Source organism: Gossypium arboreum, chromosome 13 (assembly GCF_025698485.1).
Source record: "Gossypium arboreum isolate Shixiya-1 chromosome 13, ASM2569848v2, whole genome shotgun sequence".
NCBI lineage: Eukaryota > Viridiplantae > Streptophyta > Magnoliopsida > Malvales > Malvaceae > Gossypium > Gossypium arboreum.
Genome location: NC_069082.1, coordinates 30,744,975 through 30,772,579, shown reverse-complemented (window position 1 = coordinate 30,772,579; position 27,605 = coordinate 30,744,975). Strand labels below are relative to the sequence as shown.

The 27,605-nt window shown below is 34.4% G+C and overlaps 1 pseudogene; it reads right to left on the bottom strand.

Annotated features, from left to right (window-relative positions):
* Nucleotides 1-876: 876 nt before the first annotated feature.
* On the bottom strand, nucleotides 877-3,525 carry LOC108461708 (ureide permease 1-like; annotated as a pseudogene).
* Between the last annotated feature and the right edge of the window lie 24,080 nt (nucleotides 3,526-27,605).

Sequence of the window (27,605 nt, the reverse complement as noted above, 5' to 3'; positions counted from 1 at the left end):
TCTAGTCCGGTCCGGCCCATATTAATTTTTTTAGCTTATTTCATTAAATAAAAAAATTAAAAATATAATAAATCAAATACATTTAAAAACATAGAAATAAATATTAAAATAAGAAACAAATAAAAATGAGACTAAAATAATTCTTAAAACAATACATAAATTGAAAATATAATAAAAACAATTATATTAAAATTGAAAATAAAAAGTAAATATGATTAAAAATAAAATAAAAATTATTTAGTACATAATTCAGGCCGGACAGGGCCGAGCCCAGGACATAAAATTTTTATCTAAGGCCCGGCCCATTTTCTAAATGGGCCTCTTTTTTTGCCCAAACCCATATTTCGGTCTACATTTTTACTCAAACCCTCCTATTTTTCGGGAGGACCTTCAGGTTAGGCCGGGTAGCCCAACCCATGATCACCTCTAGTAGAAAGTAAAAGGCCGAAACCAAAAAAATTAACTGAACCCAACCAAAAACGTTTAGATCGGTTATTTTCGCATTGGCAATAAAATTATCAGTTAAATTCAATTTTGATATATTAATTTATTTTTATAAATACACGAAATCAACCAACAGGTTGAATATTAAATTTAAAATTACCACATTTTCTTATTACACTGCATAAATTATTAAAAATATATTAGAATTTTAAAGTAATAAATGTGTTATATGTTAGAAATATTTAAAAAATTATTTAATAATGAATATAGATGAAGTGGTAATAAATTTATATTTTAATATTATTGAACACATACTCGATATTTAGATCGATAATTTTTAATTATTTTATTTGGAAGATAGATATAAAATTATGAAAAATATAATAATTTCATTTAAGAAAACCATACTTGGGAAAAAAAGAAAAACATAAATGACAGTAAAGTTTGAGGAAGGCTGTATTTTGTGTATGTTTATTTTACAACATTGTTTTAAGCCCATCCCTCTCCACAATCTTCATAAGCAATGCTCCCTGTCTGCTTTTGCTTTTTTATTATTTCTTTTAATAATTCTTTTGTATTTTCCCACAAATACAATGAACAATCTATGGACATGAATATCAGCATCTGTTTTGAGTTGTTTCATCAAGCCCTGAGTTTATATGTAATGCAATAACTTATTTTGATCACTCAAAAGCTTCCTGCAATGCTCATTTTCGATGCCCTGACGATGCCATTAGAACACCAACAGCTACAATGAACATAAACAACATCCCGAAAAGCAATACGTATGTTCTCCGCGACGATTTTTGGTATTCTCCAAACAATAGTATGCCCCAAAATGTGCTCACAAGTGGAAGTGCCTTACCTCATCACCAAATCCCAGATTCGTTCAAACAATATATATGAAAATTGATGTTATGTTATGTTTTTTTTAATATGGTATGGAAGATGGACTAAAAGTACCTGCACAGCATCCGCAGCTGCATACCCTGCAGCTTGGCCTCCCATGAACTGGAGACCATTCCCGCACCCGCACAACAACCCAGTTAAAAGTGCCCAGCCTCTGCCATTCCAGTCATTGATGTAAGCCTTGAACGATGATCTCGGTAGGTCTAATACAGGGAGGTAGAAGAAGGTGATGTTAAGGATGAGGGCGATCATGAAACAAGAGACCGAAAAGTAGAAAAATGCGGTATAGACAACCAAGTGTGGAACCCCTTCAAAGTGTGCCATTGATCATTTGTTGCCAAGTTGAAAGCTGGAGAGAATAGAGAGAAGCAAACACCAGCAAAGAAAGTTATGGATAAACCAATTATAGTGCTCTTCCCAAACACCTGCAATGACATTCAAACCAATATCATGTATAATATATGCAAAAGCCATTGAATGAAGAAACTAAAACCTCAAAAGTCCAACCTTAATCGCTCTCCTTTTCTCGAGCTCTAAAAGGAATTCTGCAGTTCCGGCCTTTGCCTCCTCTATAATACCGGTCCCCTTCTCCAGATTCCTTAGTTCTGTTTACTAGTAAAAGGAGTCTCAGAATAAGAAGTGAGCAGCAAGTAACAAGGTAAGATATACTAGAGCTTTGTACCCTCATTTGTGATTGCCCCATTCAATGTGGGGGAATATCCAGCCCTGGAAAATAGAACAGATATAGCAACTTACATGCATAGGAACTATAAAGGCTTTAAACGTAACAAAGTTCGTATACGGTTCATTGTCGAAGCAAATTGAACAGGAAATACCCTTTAAGTTTTGCTTTATTATCTGCAGCATTTGATGAGTGAACAGCTGATCCGAGACAAACAGCAATCAAGAAGCAACCGACCCCCGGCAAAAGAATTTGAGCTCTGTTGATCTTGTCATCCAGGAAGTAATTCAAGGTTGTGCCTGTTCAATCAGCACAAGGTTAACTAAAATTAAGAAATTCGAAGATCAAGTTCCGTTTATGGACGGACTGAAACGCGGACCTATAACAACTGTAATGCTTGCAGTGATCACTTCTGTCACTGATAGACCAACAAAAGCCCATGCATACTGTGTAGACAAATTCCCAAGGCTGAGAACCACCCCGCCGGCCATCGCAAACAAAATGGAAGGCCAGTTATCCTGCATCAATCACCATTAAAAGACTGCGATAGTCTACATTCAGAGTCTCAATTCCACCATGAAAATGGAGGGGACTAACCTGAGATAGTTGAGCAATAAAATTGGGTTTCTCAGGAGTGCTGCTGCCAATTTCACCAAATGTTAAAGCAATAATAACAGCAGCCAAGAGGTTTGTCATAGTATAATCAAGGTAAGTATGTTGAGGAAGATGACCTCGACGTTCGAGTAGCGTCATAATAGCAGGCCATGTGCCTAAAAAGAACAATGCCAGAAGCATACAGGCAATGGCACCTCCTTTGCTTTCCACCACATACATTTTCAAACCACTACAAATGATCCTCTCAGTTGGTAGAGATATCAGAGATGCAATGCCTGCAAAATCCTGTTATAAACAAGAAGTCTTAGAGTCCAATCTAATCTTTCATTTGAGCAAAGTTTAGTTAATTTTCTTGGCTATTAAGCCTTATATGTCCCAAAACTATTACAACACCATAGGTGAGGCTCCAAGAAGCTGGCAATTGGTGAAAGAAAGAAGCCTGTATCCGAGTAGGCAAAAACACATACGCAGAGAGGACATTGCTATAAAACCAGATTGGCCTCCTTAGAAATAACTGGTTTAGAGCTATTATTTAAGAAAGATAAAGCTTCACAATTCCCAGAAAAGAAAAACATGGAATATGCAAATAAACAAACAGCAATAAAGCATGCTCTGTGGGGAAAAACAGATCCAGAATTGGTAATCAAAAGTCAACGGAACAAAGAAACCAAAGAAAAATTCCAGCAAAAACTCAAATTCCTGAAGTATGAACAGCATGTTTGTTATGAATTAGACACTTACCATATGCAAATCATAGGAAAAAGCAAAAGGGTATGAAAATAAGTGACCAAATAAGGTAAACCGCCCAAAGTCCCAACAATAGTCTAGTTATCAAATAAACTATAATAACCCAGAAAAGTTCAGTAGGTCACACATACACATGACATCACAATTATATGATTCTTTGAAGATTTTACCTTAACCGGTTTAATGGCAAGAAGCTGTGACTCAGAGAATTGTGCTAAAACAAAGCTGAGATACGTGCAGATTCAAGGAAAATAACAAACGACAAAGAAGAATATAGAAATTAAAAGGGTGGAAAGGCCGCAAGTAAACTAAAAAAAGGGGAATGTGAAACCTCAGTAAGAGATTCCCTTTGGATTCAGACTCTGATAAGCATACCTTAACTCCTTGCAAATGATTTTCAATGGTTGGTTGGCTTAGGCATAGCCCATAGCTACTTACTGTAAAGTCAATATGGGGCTTTATTTAATTGCATAACATCCAAAATTATTGTCAAATAACAACAAAGAAATAAAAATGTGTACTTAACAAATAATCAAAAACAAAACTTTCGAAAAAAAAAAAAACACCCAACAAAGCACCACCTAGAATAAAAGAAAGCAGAAAATTACTCTGCAATAGTATTGGTTTATACTTTTAAATTATTATATGGTAGAAAAATAATACAAGATATCTTCATAAAAAAACTCAGAAGACAAAAACAAATAATTAACAACAGAAACGAAACCACCAAATTTCATACATTAAACAATTATAATATATATATATATCTCTTTCAATTTTTGTGCTAAGAAAGAAAAAAGAAAAGAGAATTCCATATATCAAACTAATTTGGATATCCTTGTATCAATCAAAATCATATTTAATTATTTTGTAATTTTTATAATTAGTTTATTATTTTTAAATAATTATAATGTTTATATAAATTGCTTTAATTTTATTCCAAATATAATTATTTGTATAATATTTTAAATACTTTTTGTATAGATTTTAAATTTAAATTAGCTTTTTGGAAAAAAACACCTAATTTATTGAAAGAAGTTTAAAATTTTTATACATTTATAATTATAAAACTGTAGGATGTTTTAACATATTTTAATCACTTTTAAACATTTAAGTAAAAATTTAATAATTTCAAAAAAATTTCGAATATGTTTGTTAATTTTGTTTTAAATTCTGTTAAAAATTTTAATGTACAAAACATTTTTAAAAATAATTTAATTTAAAATTTTAAACATATTAATTTAAAATATTTTCAAAATATTGAGAATGTTAAAATAAACTGTTTTAACTTTCAAATTTATTAAAGTGTTTATGGAAATATGTAAAAGTAATCTACAAAATTATTTTTAAAAATATAACATTGTCTATGTGTTAAAAATATTTAACTTTTTTATTACAGTTTTTAAACATAAAAGAAAGGAAAAACAAATACTATGAAGTGTTTATGATAAGCTTCCATCTATTTTCATATATTCCTACTTTTATTTTGCAAAATTGTTCAATATTAATTATAAATTAGACTCATAAGACTTTTTTTTATTAACAAAAGCTCATATATAATTTAGTAACGACTAAAGAGTAATAAATATTTTAACATATTATAACTTAAAGTTATAGTTTTCGTATATTTGCAATAATTATTAATGGTTAGTATTTTTAATCAATTATTTAATAATAAATTTATTTTTCAAAATGATAAATAATTAAAATTTTAAGTTTTGCTAATATTAATTTAAATAAATGAAATAATAATACGTTACCAATACATATTAAAACTAATAATTTATTTTTACTAAAAAACTAACAATTTATTAAAACAATATTTATACAACTGAGACAAATTTTTAACGATCCACGGTTTTGGTTGTATACATTAATTAAATTTTATAGCATTTCAACAATATTAATATTTAAAATATAATAATAAACTACTATAAATATTTAATTTTAAAATTATGATATTTGTTATGATAAATATATAAATTAAAAATTATAATTTAAAATAAAGGTGAATTAATATAAACCCATATAAATTCGCTTAAGTCAATAGCATTAACCGTGTATTGAATATTTAATATTTATGAATTTTTTTTTTTAAAAAAATCTATTCGTTTAGGCAACTTTATATTCACCTGTGCATTTTTAATTTAATATATTGAACAACAACACAGGTTGATTGGTACAGGTCTAGTATTAATATTACACTATTAGCATTAATAGTAATTTGCATTTAAAAAATTGGCGAGAAAGCGAAAAACTGAATAGGAAAGTTTACAACATAATTTCTAAAGCTATTGCGTGGCCATCCCTATCCTCTTGCATCATAGTTAGTAGCTACTCTAGTGGATTATGCACAAGATATGTGTTAATATTATCGATTAAAATGATTAAGTTTAATTATATGTAATAGCCAGTCCAACAGAGACTTAATATCAAGTTATTGATTGGAGTAGAAGTTGGTTAAGTCAAAGGTAGAATTGAGTAAGTAAAGTATTTGTTTTGGCTGGAAAGTATACTCTGTGGGATTCGTCATTTGGCGAATTCCAAGTTTTGACGAATTTCAAGTTTTGGCAAACTTTAGGGTTTGACGGACTCTTATGTTATTTATCCACCCACCCTAGATGTTTTGGATGAACTTGTTAAGTTCACAGTCTTAATAGATTTGTTTCTATATTAAGGGTATATTATGATGACTTAGTCCTATTGGGATTTTGTAACACCGCTTACCCATGCCCGAGACTAGGACAAAGTACAAGGCGTTACTGGAAACATACTCAGACATTTCAAAAAATACGGGTTATAAAATTTCATTCTAATTTAAAACCGATCAAACAACATCATAGTGTCCCTATTATGGACCTACAAGGTCCAAAACATACATTAAAATCGACCCGGGACTAAACCGAGAACTATTGATAATTTTAGTAAAATTCCTAGGGTTATGCCTCACACGCCTGTGTGGAGGCAAAGCACACGCCCGTATGCTTAGGGACACGTCCGTGTCCCTCGCCCGTGTCCCTCGCCCGTGTTGAATTATTTGAATTTATTTTTCATTTCGAACCTACAAGGGTTTTCACACGGCCTAGACACGCCTGTGTCCAAAAACCTGGACATTCTATTTATGACATCATAATTCATTTTGAGCCACACGGCCAAGGCACAAGCCCGTGTGCTTAGGCCGTGTCCACCACACGGTTGAGACACACGACCGTGTCTCTGCCCGTGTGTTTACTACCATACAAATTGACCTAAAATTTTAGGCGCAGGGGACACACGCCCAGGCAACATGCCCATGGGGGCTGACTGTGTGTCACACACGACCTAGACTCATGCCCGTGTGTCTACCCGTGTGGACCTTTTTAGGGCTATTTTCCAAGCCTTTGGTCACCCTCTATCATCAATACACACTTATAGCCTTCAATGGTATTTAACATGGCCTAATTATACTCTTAAACAACTTTGGTATAATTCATTGCATGTTGACCTCATCTCATCGGTTTAGTACATGCTATATTATCCTTTTCGTATTAGGGATTAACATAGCACATTTTACATTTTACCCTTAGGCCATATTATAACCATATACCATTATATGCTATGACCACTCTCAAATTATTAGGTCCTATTTCAATTACCCATCCATGATAAACCTCATCATCATATCCAATGAAGCATTTAAACATGAGCATGCATCATTAGTAGGTTATCAACCTACATCAATATGAGCCATATCTCATGGCCATATACAAAAGAATAAGTATACCATTTAAGCCCTTACATTAGCTAGCAAAATGACACATATAACAAAATAACCAAAGGCTCTATACATGCCATTAAACAAAATAAAAGTATCTATATACCAAAGCGGGACAAGTTGATAGTGTGTTAATTCTCCAATTGTCTTCCAATCTTCACTAGTTCACGAGCTCTGTAAGACAGGGAAAAAAGAAGGGGGTAAGCATTTATATACTTAGTAAGTCCGGATAACTAGAAAGTAAACTTATCGGTTAATTAGCATACAACCATTTTTAGGTAATAATTCCAACAAGCATGAAATAGTTTCCCTATCACATGCATTCAATCATCAATTTAGTCTCATAACAATACATCATGTCATTAGTCTTGGATGAGCTCATCAACTCAATATTTCCATATCTATTTCTCATGTTAATCACGTTAAATTTATCGGAAATCTCAATGGATAGCCCAATAACCATCAAGTCATACAAGTGATCATCTCAAGAACGCACTCCCGCAAACCTTACATCTTACGGCGGGATTACCAGTCCAGGTTGAATCCCCCATAGTAATAACTCATAGAGCAATGTCGGGATTACCAGTCTAGGCTAAATCCCTTTTTACGATAATTACTCTCATAAGCTCGGATCTGAATTGCCAGTCCAGGCTAAATTCAGTCCTCAATCGGATTACCCGTCCGGCCTTAATCCTTATTGCACCCATATTCTTTAGGAGGCTCGATCACTCAAGGAACACCCGTCTGGGCTAGATCCTCTCTATTTTGAGATCATCGAATTACTCGTCCGGGCTAAATCCTTTTCTACAACACATGTAGGATCTCATGTCATGTAAGCCATAATTTATCCATCGAATTTCCCTTTCTATTTCAACCGGGATATTTATCATCCTTTTTAATTACACCACCACATTTCATGGATTTTCATGCAATGAATATCTAAATTTTCATACATTCAAAAACATACATATTTAAGTATATTAAGAGTTTACTTCGGGTTAGACGAACTTACCTGGTAGTTGTTTCGGATTTGTGTCTCGATTATTTCGAAACCTTTCGTTTTCCACGGTCAACCTCCGAAATTGGTTCCTCAGGGTCTATATCAGTAAAAAAAAATTATTAATACCTCCTATTGTTTTTTTTCGGCTTAAGACTCACCCCGGGCAAAATGACCAATTTGCCCCTAAACTTTCAAACTTTTACAATTTAGTCCTAAGGCTCGTATAATGAAATGCATGAAATTTCTAAGTTACCCAAGCCTAGCCGAATATTTTTCTTTCCTATAGCAGCCCAAATTTTCATTCATTTCACATTTTTCCACCCATTTTCACAACTTTTACAAAATGGTCTTTTAAGCTATTTCCATGAAAAACTACTTAATAAAAGTTGTTTACTATCCCTTAAATTCTCATATTCCTCCATAAATCATCAAAACACAAACATCTCATGCATGGGTAAATTTTTGAACATGAACCCTAGCTTGAAATATGGGTAGAAATAGATATAGCATGTTACGAGGATCTCAAAAATATGAAGAACATTAAAAACGGGGCTAGGGAGCACTTACTATTGAGCTTGAAAATGTTGAAAACCCTAGCTATGGAGACCCTTTAATTTTCGGCAGCCATGGAGAAGAAAATGGCTGAATTTTGCTTCCTTTTTCCCTTTTTATTAATTTTATTACCAAATGACCAAAATGCCCTTCCTTCTAAACTTTCAAATTTTTCCATGCATGCCCATTTTTGTCCAAAAACTTAGAAATTGGGAAAATTACTCTTTAAGGACCTCTAATTAACATTCCAAAACAATTTCATACAAATTGCTTCTAGAGCCCAAGTTTTGTAATTTATTCAATTTGGTCATTAATTTCCAATTGGATACCTTACACATAGAATTTCTTCATGAAACTTTAACACATGATTATTTTCATATCCTAAACCTCATAATGACCATGAAATAATTATTTTAACGTAGGATTTGTGGTCCCGAAACTACTATTCCGACTAGCCCTTATTTTGGGATGTTACAGATTTAGTTGAGACTTAGTTAGAACTGAACTAGAATACTGTAAATGGTTAGAGCTAAAACTTGTTAAGTGTGTTTAATCACGGAAATCAAGGGTATTAGTGGAATTATCTAATTTTCCCACTAAACCTTGTCTACGTTGCATGAGTATATAAGAATATTGTTAGCCATCAGGAATCATCTTTACATCTTCTTCTTTTTCCCTGAATTACTCTATAAGTTTCTGAAAAGCCTTAGCATAGAAAGCTTTTTCGAGAGGGTTCGTAGTGTTTAGTTAGCACCGACATTTTTACTAGCTTGCTGGTAATTTCTGATACACCCTTAGGCTATTATCGAAGAATTTATGTGTTTATAATATTGCATGCATAGACCTCAGAACTATTTCTGAGGAAGGAAACTTCCTGAGTTTGGGTTGTTTGATATCGATTCCTGCATGCATGTTAAGTTTCTATAGTTTAATGATCTGATAGAGATATTTATATTTCTTTTAGCTCAAAAAGCTAACGAATGTTTTAGCAATAAAGGCAAATGACCTACTGTGTAAATCACTGTACTAGAGTTTTTGGTTAGTTCTTTCTTACTTCCATGTGTTGTAAATTCCTTTATTGTATAAACTGTGTAAGGTAAGAAATCTCTCAATAGCATATAACTAGTGTCTGTGTTGGTAGTTGTCTAATATCATTAGTGTGAGTATAGTCTATCTGTGTTATGAAAGACATACCCTCCTTATTACACAAGTCAATACCACCATATATGTGATATGTGATATGTGAGATGTGACATGTGAGATGTAATGTTGAAGAAAGGGATTATGTTTGTGATGCCTTCAGTAGGACAACTATATTGCAAATCAGACTGACAGATCACGAGAAAATATACTTGGTTGAATAAAAATGATATGTGGCGTTAAGAGGGGTGTGTGTGTATATGAATATGATAAATCGACATGATTTTGATTCTGAATTTTGGGTATAAGGCCGACATGAAGATGAGTTATGTGTATAAGTTATGGTTTAGTTGGCAGATAGTAACCGCTCATGTGTTGTGTTAAGTTGGCTTATTGAATCAATCTGTATCTTGTAAACACCATTTGACGTATTATGATTATTGTGCTGCACTTCCCTGAAGGGTTGGGTATCATCTTAGGTATTGATCTGTATGTTTTATATGTGCTTCCTTTATCTCTGGAACTCACTAAGTTCATTTAAACTTATTTTGTTTTCTTTTCCTTCTTAAGAGTGTTAATTGAAGGAAATTTTTTTTTGAAGGGACTATGCCAGAGTACTGTTGATTGTGAGCCTTTTGTTAATTTCAGTATCATGCATTCTGTGGGCAGGATGGCATGTAGGAATGTTTTGTATCAACTCTTGCAATGATTTTTACTTTTGTTAAACTTTATTTTCATGAAATCTTTTGTAAACTTTCGCAGTATATATATATATTTTTGAGGAGTTAATAGACTATAATTCTTTTTGGAAAAAATTATAAAAAGATATGTGGATCAAATGTATGTTGAACAGATAAAGAGTGAATTTTTATATCTTAAACAGGGAAGGATGTTAGTGATGGAGTATGAACGTGAGTTTGTTAGACTAATTTGTTATGCAAAAAATATGTTTCAAACTGAGAAAGTTATGTGTGGGAAATTTGAATGGGGTTTAAAAGATGAGGTTTACTATTGACTGGCGACAATTAAGACTCATAAAATGGAAATGATTGTTCAAGATAGGAGTAGAAGTTTTAGAAAGGAAGGAATGAAACGTGGAATGACTAGTCCTCCACCTGCATCAAATCTCAAGAAGCCGAGGGACAAGATTTTTTTCATCATCAATGAGGGATTTACAGTCTATGAGTTTCAGATGTGATGGAAATTGTAGAGAAACTACTTCGATGGCAAGTTCAGGAGGATCTAGAATAATTAGGGATTCTAGTTGTGAACATTGTGGAAGAAATCACAGAGGAGAATGCTAGAGGCATACTGAATCTTGCTTTAGATATGGGTCTTTGGACCATTAGGTTAAAGATTGTCCCTCCAAGGTTGAGTTAAGTACAGAGCAATCTATTCATGGGCCCCAAAAATTTCAGCAAGAAACGAGGCCTGGTGTAGTAGCAAAATCTGGATCAGTTCAAGGGACTCCAAGGAAAAGTTACAATAAGCCCAACACTGGAGTATTTGTAACGCATAGGTTTGTGCAAGTGTACACAGTCATTATGAAGTAATAAGTAAGTATCAAGTTATTGTCTCCACAGGGATTGTATTTGTGTTAAATCACTTAATTGTAAAATTATACTAACAACTTGGTAAATAAAAACACAATATGGTTGAGAAGTGATGATTAAAATTAAATATATTATACTAAATGCAATGATCCCTAATGCAAATTATCCTAAGTATGCAAACTATATGAATGGAATAGATTTTAGCAAAATTAAACACAATTTGCAACAATTATAACATAAATAAAGTAAGACAATTACTTTAATTAAACTCAATTTATTATCAACATGCTTAATAACATTTGAAAAAACATTCCATGGCAAGTCAATCTTTCATGAGTTTGAAAACCACGTTAGGTCCTTTTAGAATCCTTTACTTAGTAAATATGCATTTTACTGATCCTTAGTTACTAAGGGTTTCTTAGCATTCGTGTGAGGTAATAGAGACATGTTAGGTTTGAAGCAATTTAATCACACTAATCTAAAAACAATGCAGATAACAGAGCTTGGTTAGAGTTGTAATGCAACCTGCAATTTAATTGGGTTAGGATCTAAATTGAGCATGCACATTTCAATTATGCGTCCACTAGCTGTTGTCTGGTTAGGATCACTCAGCTAATTCAGGTGCATTTCAATCACGTATGAACGAAATACAGACTTGATTTTAATTGAAAACATTATCGATTGAGGTACAAACATCATAAGCATGAATCAAATAAATATTATTTAATCAAAGCAATCATCCTAGGTTAAATAAAATTAAGCTAACATTGCGGTAAACAAGAACAAAGAACACATAGCAAACATTTTAGATTAAATTAAAGAAAAGAAAGATTAAACCCAATTCAGAGTGGCTGTCACCCAAGACTTTGACCAACGAGGCTCCTTCGCTCCTTTGCTGATGGCTTTCCAAGGTGACCGACTAAGGGCTCTTTAAGAGGCTTAATTGCTAAAATCTCTATGAAGATATGGTGCTAGGCATGGGGAATGGAAAATGCTAAAGAGAATTGAGAGAGAAGAGAATGATGAGGGATGAGGGATGAGGGATGATATGAGGTCTTATTTATAGGTGAAGAGAGGAGGGTAGTTTGCTAAAAATAGAGAGGTTTAGTCTCTTCAAGCTTTTCCAATGAGTGGCCGGCCATGCTTAGTGGATTTGAGTTGAATTTTGCTTGATTTTTAAGGAATTTAAATGCCATAACAACTTAGGACTGAGACTCGATCAAATGTAAATCTTCGGGCAAATCTCTAATTTCTTCAACATTGCAAGGACCTCGTGTAATTAAACCAAAAAGTGGTTTAAGTGGACAGCCATGTGTAGTCGAAATTGGGTTGACTTGGTCTTCAATTTGGATGATTTTTGTAATCCAACAAAGCTATCAGACCTGTCCAAAATAAATCAATAAATTAAAGGACCAAAGAATAAAATTTATCCAATTTAAATAATTAATTAAAACTCAAATTATTAATGAAATATTTTAAAATGAATTATTAAATATAATTTTATATTTGATTATTTAATTTAATCATGCATGACCCATTTCATGTCTTAAAAATATAATATGTTCAAATAAATATAAAATAAGCCATTTTATGTATGAAAACTATATAATAAAGCATAAAATCACATTTTAATAATTTCTATGTTCTAATTTCATATTTTCACATATTTCATTAATTTATTAAACAATTACTTAGTTTTAACAACGAATTTAAGTAAAAGGTGATAAATTACATAGGAAAAATCCTATATATTTTTCAGTTTACACACCTCCGAACTTAAATTATTGCTCGTCCTGAGTAATATTTATGCACAGCAAAAGGTCTTGCTAAGGCAAAATTGCTAACTGTGTAGGCAACATCAATCTTTGTCCCATAATCATGCATTAATAACTTCGTGTTCATAAATTTTCTTTATTAACAAGTAGTTCATATGCAAACATTTTTAGAGTTTCATACTAAGGTTCAAAATATGCCAACATGAATCATAGTTTGTATGTATGTCACAGCCACAGATAACATTCTTCATTTAACATAATTTCTTATCAATCAAGCAAACAATCATAAGGCTTATTTATGATCTTCATATGTTGAACTTAGTACTTCCTCTCCACTAATGTAGGTGACATAATCATCAAATCAATAGGCATTTTATAAGGTTGTAATGGGGCTCGGTTAAAGGTATGGATTTTAAGAGATGAGACATTTCGGTTTCAAAATCTTAGCCTTTAACTTTGTCTTGGATTTCTCAAAATACAACCTTTTTCTTTAAGTGAACCTTTGGAACACCCCCAAACTTATTTTGAACTCAAGCTCAAACATTTTTCCTTTTTGGAGACTGAGCAAACTTTTCTTCGCTCTTCCTTCATCTTTTTTTTTTAAGCATGAGCACATACATCTTTTTTGAAAATTTCCTCAAATGTTGATTACCAAGGCAACTTTAGTTAAGATGGGTGCACAAAATTAGGATAACTTAAAAAGATGGTAATGTGGCTTATTGTAACACCTTTCACTCGTATAAGACGCCGGGATAGGGTTTGAGGCGTTACCGGGATTTTGCATTCACAAACATGTTAAATCGGGTCACCAAATTTCGCTCAAATTTAAAACTTTTCAAACATGTACATTTCATCCTTTACATAGGCCTTCGAGGCCTAAAACATACTTAGAGGCAGTTCGGGACAAAACCAGGAACATTCGGTAAACATTTGGGCACGTTAGAAAATTTCTCTTGTTTTGAAAGGTCACACGCCCGTGTGGGTAGGGCTGTGTGGCTTGGGACACGCCCATGCCCTCAGCTCGTGTGCAACACTTACTTTGCCCTTATCATACAATTAGGGGCACACGGCCAGATCACACGCCCGTGTGGCCTGTCCGTGTACAACACTGACTTAAAATTTTAGGTGCAGGGGATGCACGACCTTACTACATGCCCATGGGAGTAGACCGTGTGTCACACACGGCCTAGACACACGCTCGTGTGTCCAATCGTGTGGACCCTAATAGGCTATTTTCCAAGCCTTTGGTCCCCCTTTTTATCACTTATACTTAATGATTGTCAAATGCAAAGTAAAACATGATTATACTTTTATAAATGTTCTTGGCAAAACTTCTTGCATGGAAACCTCATATCATTGGTTTCACACATGCTAGGTTATTTCCCATCTTGTATTTAAGGGGATTCCATGTCTCTTTAACACATTCAAGATTGGCTCGTTCTTGTGACTCATTGCCAATTGGAAACAAACCATCATATGAAGTGTAAACCTGTATAGATTTGTAGGTCATAGCCCACTTCCAGATAAGCCAATTCTTATGGCTATATACCAAAAGATAGGTATATCTTTACATGCCTTCATTTGAAAAATCAAATGACACATATAACAAAACACTCAAAAGTCCTGTACATGCCATTGAACATAATAGAAATGTCTTTATACCAAAGCTGGTATATTTGATAGTGTGCTGGCTCTCCCAATCGTCTTCCAATCCTTATGAGTCCTTGAGCTCTGAAAAGCAAGGAAAAGAGAGGGGTAAGCATTTACATTCTTAGTAAGCTCGAATAATCGGAAATTAAAATTACCAAGTAATTAGCATACAACCAAATTGGGTAATAAAATTAATAAGCATGAAATGACTTCTCTATCACATACACTGTAGTCTTCATATCCTTTCCTCATATATCTCTGAGCAACCATTGCCGTGATTACAACCAGCGACGAACTCAATTCTCTCAAATCGACCCATAGAATCTCACCATCCGGGCATTTCAATTTAATGTACTTACTACCACAATTTACAATTACATCATGTAGGGCTAACCAATCCTTACCAAGTATTACATCGAATTCATCAAATGGTAACAACATAAGGTTAGCTAGAAAACAATGACCCTGAATCTTCAAAGGACAATTCTTACAGACCTTATCAACCAAGACTGATCTGCCTAGTGGGTTCGACACTTTAATAATAAATTCCGTAGGCTCAATGGGTATGTTCATACTAGATACCAATCTCATGAAAATATATGAATGCATCGACCCTGGATCAATTAAGGTAATAACGCATGTATTGAAAAGAGAAAAAGTACCCGTGATAACGTCAAGAGCAGAGGCTTCCTCTCGGGCACGTATCACATACGTTCTTGCTGGAGCTCGAACCTCTTGTTTTGCAGCGTCTTTAGTCGCGATTCGACTACCACTGGACTTCCAGGATATCTCGGAGGTCTGCCTCATGCAATGGGAGCACTTGACTTCGGGGCTACTTCTGCTTCTTTTTCAACTCACTTAGACTAGTCCTTGAGAAAGTGGTCAAGAGAACCACATCTGAAACATGCACCGCTCTTTATTCGGCACTCTCTGAAGTGAAATTTTTTGCAACTCTTACACTTCGACTTTTGATCATCTTCACTCCCCACATTAGTCACCATCGGGGAGGAAGACTTCTAACTTCATCTTTTAGAGCCTCTCGCTCTACCCGAATATCCTACTGAAGTGGAGTGCTCATGTTGGCTCATTGCTTTTTTCATTGAAAACGAGGATGTTTTTTCGCTGGACCTCTTGCTCGCAACTCGAGCTTCTCTCTTTGCTTGCTTTCTTTCATTATTAAGCTCCTCGGCCTTCTTGGCCCGATCAGATAATGCGGCAAACTCTCGTATTTCAAGGATCCCAATCAACAACTTAATTTCTTCATTCAGACCTTCCTTGAAGCGTTTGCACATTTCTGACTCAGTTTGGACGCATTCAGTTGCGTACTGACTTAGCCTCACGAGTTCTCTTTCGTATTCTGCTACAGTCTTGTTCCCCTGTTTGAGTTCCAGGAACTCCTTTTGCTTCGAGTCTAAAAACCTTTGGCTAATGTATTTCTTCCTAAACTCAGGTTGAAAGAAATCCCAAATGATATTTTCTTTTGGTACTACCGAGGATACAGTCTTCCACCAATGGTATGCAGTATCCTTCAGGATGGACAGGACACACTTTAAACACTCCTCGAGTGTGCACGACAATTCATCTAACACCCGTGTAGTATTCTCAAGCCAGAACTCGGCTCTTTCAGCATCATCCTCGATTTTAGCTCTAAATTCCCTAGCCTTATACTTTCTAAGCTTATCTACAGAGGCCTTACCGATTCTTACCGATGTCACACCTCGTGGCACATCCTCATCAGATTGGTTAGGGGGCAGGGAAGACCTTGGTATGTTGGTGTGATTCCTAAGGTAATCCCCAAACCATTCGTCCATCATATCAAAAAAGGCAGCTCGGGCTTCTTTCCGGCCTTCAGACATAAGCCTTCTATTACTACTAGATACAACTCATTGTACGAAAGGTGGAGCATGGCTCTCGGCTCCATCGAACTCATCTTGTGCTTGATTGGAAGACATTTACTATATTCAAAACAATTTAAACAGTTAGGAGATGTCACACTATCAATATTCGAATAATGGCATGTATAGTAAACCTCAATATCCTCTATGGTAGTCTTAGAACAGACTAAATCGTAGCTCTGATACCACTAAATGTAACACCCTTTACCCGTATCTGACATCGAGATAGGGTTCGAGGCATTACCGGGATTTTACATTCACAAACATCTTAAATCGGGTCGCCAAATTTCGCTCAAATTTAAAACTTTTAAAACATGTACATTTCATCCTTTACACAGGCCTTCGAGGCCAACAACATACTTAGGGGAAGTTCAGGCAAAACCGAGAACATTCGGTAAACTTTGGGCACGTTAGAAAATTTCTCTTGTTTTGAAAGGTCACATGCCCTTGTGGGTGGGGCCGTGTGGTCACACACACCCGTGTGGCTTGGGACACGCCCATGCCCTCAGCCCGTGTGCAACACTGACTTTACCCTTATCATACAATTAGGGGCACACGGCCAGATCATATGCCTGTGTGGCCTGCCCGTGTACAACATTGACTTAAAATTTTAGGTGCAGGGGACACACGACCATACCACATGCCCATGGGAATGGCCCGTGTGTCACACACGACCTAGACACACATCCGTGTGTCCAACCGTGTGGACCCTAATAGGCTATTTTCCAAGCCTTTGGTCCCCCTTTTTATCACTTATACTAAATCATTGTCAAATGCAAAGTAAAACATGATTATACTCTTATAAATGTTCTTAGCAAAACTTATTGCATGGAAACGTCATATCATTGGTTTCACACATGTTAGGTTTTTTCCCATCTTGTATTTAAGGGGATTCCATGTCTCTTTAACACATTCAAGATTGACTCGTTCTTGTGACTTATCGCCAATTGGAAACAAACCATCATATGAAGTGTAAACCTGCATAGATTTGTAGGTCATAGCCCACTTCTAGATAAGCCAATTCCTATGGCCATATACAAAAAGATAGGTATATCTTTACATGCCTTCATTTGGCAAATCAAATGACATATATAACAAAATTCTCAAAAGTCCTATATATGCCATTGAACATAATAGAAATGTCTTTATACCAAAGTTGGTCTATTTGATAGTGTGCTGGCTCTCGCAACCGTCTTCCAATCTTTATGAGTCATTGAGCTCTGAAAAACAGGGAAAAGAGAGGGGTAAGTATTTACATGCTTAGTAAGCTCGAATAATCAGAAAGTAAACTTACCAAGTAATTAGCATACAACCAAATTGGGTAATAAAATCAATAAGTATGAAATGATTTCTCTATCACATACACTCATTCAAAGAGTTAGTCATATAACAAAGTACCATGTGATTTATCTTAAATGAGCTCATCATTCAACATCTCATTTTGTACATATATCTCATATTAATCCTGTTGAGTTTCTAGGAAATCTCGATGGAAGATCCATTATCCATCAATTCATAAGGATAATAATTTCAGGTATGCACTCCCGCGAACCTCACATCTTACGGCAAAATTACCAGTCCAGGTTAAATTCCCCGTATTATAAACTCATAAGGTGATGTCGGGATTACCAGTCAAGGATAAATCCATTATAACGACAAACACCCTTAAAGAGTTCGGATCTAAATTACCAGTCCAGGCTAAATTCAGACCCCAAATTGGATTACCCGTCCGGGCTAAATCCGTAATGCATATATATTCTTCGGGAAGCTCGATCATCCAAAGGAACATCTGTCCGGGCTAGATCCTTTTCATAATTGAGATCAATGGATTACTTGTCTGGGATAAATCCTTACTGCAACACATGCAGGATATCAATTCACATGTCCATCATGGTTTATCCACCGAATTCCCTTTTTAACCTCAAACGAGACAAATTTTCAACATATCATTATTAGAGTTGCAATTCATGTAGGTTCATGCCATCAATAAATACAATTATCATGCATTCATAAATCATATAATTAGACATATTATGAGTTTACTTCAAGTTATCTGAACTTACCTGGTATTCGTTTCGGTGCTGTATTTCGGTTATTCTGAAACCTTTCGTTTTTCTCGATCGACCTCTGGAATTTGTTCCTCGGGGTCTATAACAACAAAATTTAATCATTAACACTCTACATTATACATTTCAAGTCTAAATTCCACCCCTGATCTAAATGACCATTTTACCCCTAACCTTTCACATTTTTACGATTTAGTCCCTAGGCTCGTATAATGAAACACATGCAATTCCTACCTTACCCAAGCCTAGCCGAACACTTCTCCCTCTTATGGCAGCCCACGTTTTCCATTATTTTCTCATTTCTACCACACATTTTGCAACTTTTGCAAAAAGGTCCCTTTAAGGATTTTTTTTATGAAAATCACCTAGGAAAAGATGTTTAACACACATCCAACTTTCATATTCCTCCATAATCCATCAAAATACAAGTAACTCATGCATGGGTAAATTTTTAAACATGAACCCTAGCATGAAATATGGTTGGAAATGGAGAGAGTAAGCTCCCGAGATTTCAAAAATACAAAGAACATTAAAAACGGGGCTTGGGAGCACTTATTATTAAGCTTGAAAAGCTTGGAAACCCTAACTATAGAGGGCTTGAGAGTTTCGGCTGGTACAAGGGAGAAAATGGCTGATTTTTGGTTCATTTTTCCCATTTTATTTCATTAAAATGCCAAATGGCCAAAATGCTCCTAAGACATTTCTTTAAAATTTCATCCATGCAAGCCCATTTTTATCCAAAAACTTAGAAATTGGGAAAATTTATCTCCAAGAGCTTTTAATTTATGATCTAAAGCAATTTCATGCAAATTGCTTCTAGAATCGAAGTTTTGTAATTTATTCAATTTAGTCCCTAATTTCCAATTGGACACCTTACCCAAATAATTTCTTCATGAAACTTTAACATATGCATATTCTCATATTCTAGGCCTAAAAATAATCATAGAATAAATATTTTGATGTAAGATTTGTGGTCCTGAAACCACTATTTCGACTAGGCCCTATTTCGGGATGTTACACTTATAATGTAGGTTTATTACAATAAACAGGCCTTTAAGCTTAAAATTATAGTTTTAAGGGTCTAATATCATATGGTTGGCTTGAAAAGGTTCAAACGATCCAATGAAATATGCCTATATCATTTTAGATTTTTTATGCCCCTTAAGATTTTGCCTCAAGAAAGTTACTAAGTCAATTCTAAAGATATAACCCTTAATGCATGTTTAATCTCAAGATAAACTAAGTTTTCATGGCAAACATTACTAAGGATAAGATCAGACAAGCATTCCATTCTTCATGATAACATACTTTCACTTAGATAAAATCATCATTCATACTCGCATACAAACTATCTCATTAACAAAAAAATGTTTCTAAACATTCATTTATTAAAACATACTTATGAAAGAAATGATTGAAACATACTTGAAAATTTTAAAAATTTGAGCAGTTTATTTGCCTTACCCCTTTTAAAAAGAAGTATGTTCTCATTACAAAAGCAAAGTAATGAATGAAAACTGAACACTAGGTAGGGTTGTAAAGAAAGGGAGGTGAGTCATTAAGATTGCTTAAATACAAAGTTTTTCCTAATAGCCTAATCGTAGACATGTTCATTCCCATTACCACATCACTTAGTCTTTTTCTTTCTAAAGAAGTGTTAAGTTTATTCATGCTTGTTATGCTTTATTATGTAGAAATTAAATCCTAATTACAAAAGAAATAAATTCCTAATGACCTAAAAATAATTAAATAAATAACAAGACAAGAATCCCCCTTTTTATTTTTCTGACTTATTCCCTTTGTCTTTTTCAGCTCCATCTCCGCTTGCATAGTCAGTGTCTTCCGTCCATGTCGCAAAGATAGCATCTGGGAACTCAGGAACAAAAGCATTAGAGATATTCTTAAAAGTATTTTGAATTGAGTTATCTCTAATTTTTGCATATTTCCAGTAAGTTTGTTGTTGGTTGTACATGAACTTGCACATATCTATCATAATTGACAACTCCGATTTCTTTGAAGCACTTGCAAAAGTCAGCATTGGAGTTGTAGATTTAGGTTCAACACTTAGCTTGACTGTTTCTTTTTCTGGCTCAACCTCTGGTTCGGGGTTGCAGATCCTTCAACTGGTTTAGGACAGTTCGGTTCCTTGTCAGGTTCTTCTTCTTTAGTGTCTGCAACTAAATTAGCTTTAGTTTCAGTTTTATTTGTTGACTCCTTGGTATCTATCTTAGTTGGCTCTTCTTGCTCATCTTGATTTAGCTCATGCACCTTCTCTACTAACCTTTCAAGATCATGATTTGTAATGCACCCTTAAACATGGGCCCTTAAGCAAAGTGAAGTGATTAATGATAGGAAATAAGCACTTCTTGTCTTCTTTTTAGCACAATCATGAATCTTATTGAGAATAATTTTCCCAACATTAATGGACTTTTCTGTCAAGATTGCATATAACAAAGGCATACGTTCCATCGATATAGTGGAACTATGTGAGATAGGCATAAAACTGCAGCGAAGGAAATAAAACCATACCTTTGCTACTGGTTTTAGATATTCCCTTCGGCAAGAATGGCTTCCATACTTTCTTATAATCCATTGGGATCCCGGATTTGTCACAACATCAAGCACTTGTTGAAGAAAATCCCAATTGATATTGTTCATCATAGGGTAGTACTTATCTTCTTCAACATCAGGTAAGTTAAACAAATCATTGATGGACTTAGAAGTAAGAGGTATCTTTTTCTTTCGAACGATGACCTCAGTAGCATCTTGCATAGTCAAACTAGCATAGAATTCTCGACATAGTTCATCATCGGGAAGTGAACGAGCATCACAAAATTGTTCCCACTTGAGATCATTGATTTTTTTTCTAATCTGTATAGGAACAACCATCAAACCATGACTCTTCAAGTTAAAACCATTTTTTAGCATCATAGGTTGATGCTTGAAGATTGAATAAAATCTCTCTTTCACTTCTTCATCGATCAAAATAAGGTTTTCAGGTGTAATATTTGAAAATTTAGTTCTTTTAAGAGACATGATATCTTTTCTTGAGAATTTGGAAAATTTTCTGTACAAGGGGGAAAAAAAAGAAATTGGAAGGTGGGTAAAGACTTGCTACGACGGAAATCTTGCAAGGGCAAGGATGGTGCGACAGTAATGACAGTGTACAAAAGTAACAACGATGTGCGGCGGTGACAACAGCTATGTACGGTAGCAACGTTGATGCTTTGAAAATTTTCTTGCGGTGGCAATAGGTGATTTCGGTAAAAGAGGATGAGAAACTAGGGTTTCTTTCGGGATTTGAGGCAAGTGGCACATGAGTGAAATTTAGGGATTTTTAGGGTTAAGTAAATTGTTTTGAGGGATATGAAAAATAGTAGAACGAAGAGGAGTTTATATATGGAAGAATTAGGGTAACATGTAGCAAAAATTTAGCTACATTAGGGTTACTTGGGCGACAAGTAATGGGAGTGGCGGCGAAGTATGGAAAATTTCATCCTTTTTTATTTATAAAATTACTAAAGAAAAAAAATTGATTAGTACTTGGGCCAAATTTGACCCTCTTTATTAACATAAAAATTTAAAATTTAAACAAAACAAATGAAACTTAAAAATTTTAAATCTTAATTAGAAAATTTCTTCTTAACAAATTACATTAAATTAATTTCCAGGAAAGATTCAAGAGGTCATGGTGGTCCCGCTTAAATTCTAATCTCCTTAGAAAGAATTAATTAAATATAATAAGTTAAGAAAATAAGTTCTAATTATTTATTTATTTACAAAACGAGTTCATGAAAAATTAAGGATCTGTTAATTTGAACGAGGATTCAACACACTCAATGTAACACCCCTATCCCGTATCCGTCGCCGGAATAGGTAAAGCGGCATTACCGGACTTGAAACTCATATCAGAACAATAAAAATTTTGAATTTTTTTTTGAAATAAAGAACATTCCTTTAGATAAATACTAAAGACAGCCAGGGATACAACTTAAACTTCTATAAGTACACATTCAAAAGATGCCATTTTCGCATGGCTTATATACATTAGCCAAAATATTCTTCTGCCACTGGTCTATTCTACACATGCCATAAAATAACCCAAAACATAACAGTACCAAGCAGTGGATAGTGATAGTGTAACATGTGACATCCCTAATTTAACCCTAGTCGGGAAGTGGTTTCGGGACCACAAAACTGGGTCACAAAAACATTTAAATACCTTATTCCATGCCAAATATATGTGAAAATGCATGTGTGAATTTTTAATTCTTTGATTTAGTTAAATTGAACGTGAATTGAAAGAAAAAGGACTCATGTGAAAGGATTTAAATATATGTGGCTAATTTTAAGAGGTTAGTAAAAGAATGAAGTAAAATAGATGGAGTTGCATGTCAAATAGTCCATTTCCTAAGGATAGTGGCTTACCATGACAAGATTATATAAAGGAACATGTTTCCAACATGTTAGGTTAGTGGTGTATGTAGGAAGCCATAAAATAAAAGCTAGCATTAAAGAATTGAAAAAAAATGATGAGCATGGATGCCCCCATTTGCCGTGAATTGAACAAGAAAAACAAAAAAAAAGTGCTCATCCTTTCTCAAATTTTTGTATTGCCGTGAGTAAGGGAGAGGGGGGTTTGGAGAAGCTTGGCCATACTTGCAACTAGATTGAGGTATGTTTGATGTCATTCCTTAAGATTCATGCATGTTTTAGTTGTTAGTTTGAAACCTACCTAGCCCATGGCTTAGATTTCTTTGCTATTTGATGGAGATGAAGTTCGCCATGGAGGTTGTCTTTCTTGGTTGGTATTTTAATGTTGTTGTGACGAAGCATGAAGAGAAGTGAGATGAATGTTTAATAAAAGGAGATTTTGTGCCATTGAGTTCTTGTTGTTATATGTGTATGTGCATGAGTATTCGCCATGCTATAGAATCCATGTTGCAAAATAATTAATGCTTAATGTGATATATAATAGTACTTGTGAATGAGCTTGAGAGTATCTAAATTATTAGTTGGAGGTGCCGAATGTGGTCTTGGATGAATTTTAAAGAACAAAGAAATTTTGGGTGACTATAGGTCAAGGACATTCGCCAAAGGCTTGTGTGCTAGCAAAGTCGGCCTAGATGGGGTAAATGTTAAGTGTTAAATGTTCATGAGATAAAATTTTGTGATTTGATGAATTAATGATGATAGTATAGTTGATGTCATGTATAAATATGTGGCAAGACGGTTAAACTAGTTAGTTTATTGATTAAGCTCAAGAAGCTAGAGGTGGAGAATCAAGCAAAGGCAAAGGAAAGAACATCAAGTAGTCGAGTTGGAACCATTTTACCCAATACAAGGTAAGTCATTACATATATTTGATATTGCTTAAATGATTGTAATATCTATGCAATTGTGTTTAATGGGATGAAATATGTACAAATGTATGTGTATGAAAAGATGATATTGTTGAACGTAAAAGAGATAGTGAAATGTGTAGGAAGTTTGCTTTGGCACTAAGTGTGCGAGAAATAGATGTGTACGGTGATTTAGATTGGCACCGAGTGTGCGAGCTTGTAATGTATGGCACTAAGTGTGCGAGTTTGGACTATATGGCACTATGTAAAAGGGCTTGAATCACATGGCACTAAGTGTGCGTGATTGAGTATTAAGCACTATGTGTGCGAACTCTACACATATCTCCGATTGAATATTTATATGGAGGTGTGACTTTATCGAGATGAGTATGGACAGCGGAAAGAGTAAGTACCTTGAGTTCATGGCTAATAGATGCTATGTTCATGCTCGGGTGGAGTTGGTAAGATTTAAATCTATGTGATGATTTCAATTGCATTCCGTAAATAAGGTATCGTGGAATAGATGAAAGTTCATTTGATTGCATGATTGTTGCGAAATGAAATGATGTATGGAAATTGCTTCAAATATCCTATTGAATAGTATATGAAATGTAAATGTATGACTTGGTATGAGATTGATCCGAAGGTCTAAGGAACTATGGTATAGTTCGGTATGGCTGGAACACTTGGCCTTGTTTCATTATTTCATTTTATGATAATTTTATTAATGGATGGTTGTGGAATGCTTATGACTTCTTCGAGTTATAAACTCACTCGGTGTTTTCTTGTCACCCATTTTAGGTTTCTTGGACTCGTCTCCTTTTGGGTGCTCGGAACCGTCAACGAAGTCATCACACCGTGAGCAATTTTGGTATTGTCTTCTTAGTCAACTTAGGAGAACATTTGGCATGTATGGGCTATTTTGTTTTGTTAAATTTTGGGTTGTAAACTTTAAGCCATGTGAAAATGGCCTATGTGGTCGTTTGAGTGGGATGCTAGAACCTATAGCCACGAGTCTTAGAAACCTTAAATTTTGATAAGGTGGCCATAATTTGTGTCATGTATGATGGATGATTAGTAAGGCTAAGGAAGGATTCATGAAATTGGCATAGTCTACTGCAGTAACTGTTGCGGACAGCAGCAGTGATATGAGATCGAAAAATCACTAAATATAGTAGAAGTGGAATTAATTGCTAAAAAAAATTACGTACTCGAAGCTTGATGGGTCTATTTTCATATGGATGAAACGAAACGACCATATGAGCTGTATTTTAAGAGATATTCAAGATTTCGTGAGACAGGGCCAGAACGGTTTCTGGATTCTATGTTTCGACTTTGAAAATTGACCATAAATTATCCAGAAATAATTAGAAGTCATGCCTTATATTCATAGATTCCCCTTTGAGTCTAGTTTCATTAGAAATAAACGGCATGAGCATTGGAGCTCTGTACGAGATGATATCCAGGTCGTAATATGCAAAGGTCAGTGTAGTCGAACCCCGAAACAGGGGTGACTTTAACTAATAAACTGTACCAATTGGCCCGACCAAAAATTTTAGAAATAAATCCATGGATGGATATATGAGTCTAAATTCGGGAAAAATTTACGGAACTGGTTTTCGAGTTCTGGAACTCGAGATATGATTTTTAAGGTGACAGGGACGCAGTTTGCCAACTGGACTGGAAATGTGAAAAATAGTCTGTGTGACACATGAGAGTTGGTCTGAGAACCCCTCGTGTCCAACTCCGGCGACGGTATCGGGAACGGGGTGTTACATAACAAGTTGCTGATGATCCCCGAGTCTGTAGCTTCCAAATGAGATCTATAAAACAGAGGAAACAAAGTAAACGGAGTAAGCATTACAATGCTTAGTAAGTTTTAAGCAGTGTCAACAGATAACAATCAAATTACAACATGGTTGTTCGTATTTTTATTTCACTCTTCCTTTGGGTATATCATCCCTTTACCGAATATGCACATCTCATCATATACAATAGGCAGATAAACTTTCACATAAAAGTGAGCTCATGTAACATAGATATATTGTATAATTTCACATAACCTTTCACACTGATCCGATGCCACATAATCATAGGAATAGTCTCATAGATTGCTCACGTATGCATCACATAACTTCCTTATGATTTAGTTCAAATCAAGCTCACATATAAGCTCGGAGTACATACCTGTTTAACCTTTCGCATTGAATATATTTATAAGCAATTCTTATTGCGAAGTCTTATAGCTTTAAACTCTACTCGGATTATCACGAGACCTTTAGCTCGATGAAATCTCCAGACGAAGTCAATGGGTCTTAACCCGACATAGTCACCACATATAGTCATCGGTCTTAAATCCGGATTTACATCACAAAGTTTCATGCATATTTATTCACATGTTACAGCATTCACATCGACTATCATATTTGTAATTCATTTGCCTCATCAAATATCTAATAAAACACACCTTCCACAGCTTTGTCATTTGGCCACAATATATATATACACTTTCACGTTCATCACATTGGCCATTCGGCCTTATCTCATATATACACATTCACATTCATCACATAAAATTCTGAATCAAAATATAAATTTTCATATATTCACATCACAATTATCCAAATATACTTCATAGACCACATAAACTTTCATGTATACACTTTGTCTTGGTTGAATCTACATCTATCATTTTCCAATGAATAATTCAATTTCAAGCCATACTATCATTTCATATTCGAATACTTATAAACTTACAATTTCACAATTTTAATATCAAAGATCCATCTAACACTCATATATCATTTTATAATGTCACAAATTAGAATTCACGTATGGGTTTAATCAATAGCTTATGAGCAACTAAAACAAGTTTTATCAATGTTTACAACATAATCACATATTCTCTACAAGCTGTTTTCCTGAGCAACAGTCGTTAAATTATTTGTAACTAGAGCTACGAAACTCCAAATGATGTACCGTTAATTTTCCATGAAAATAGACTCGTATATCTTCTATCCACAAAATTTTCAGAATTTTTGGTTTGGCTAATCAATACCAGATTTTTCTTAAATTTTCCCCTATTTTACTGCTTGATTATTCTGACTACTCTTCACTAAGAATTGAATTTCTCATTGTACAGAATTCAAAATATGTTTTCGTTTATTTTGTTTGAAACTAGACTCATTAAGGAGTCTAAGAATATAAATCTTATCTTATAATCATTTTTTTACGATTTATAATGATTTTCCAAATACTGACATGGGATTTTGAGCCATTCGACTGTCTTACACAACTTTAAAAATCTCATTATCGGCAACCCCTTTACTTACACGATTTCTTTTAGACGAAACTAGACGCATCAAGCTTTAATTACATAATCTATTCAGCCTTTAACTCAATTCCCACAATTTAGTGTAATTTTTCCAAAACACACTACTGCTGCTGTCCCAAGCAGATTTATACAAATTTACTCTGTAAA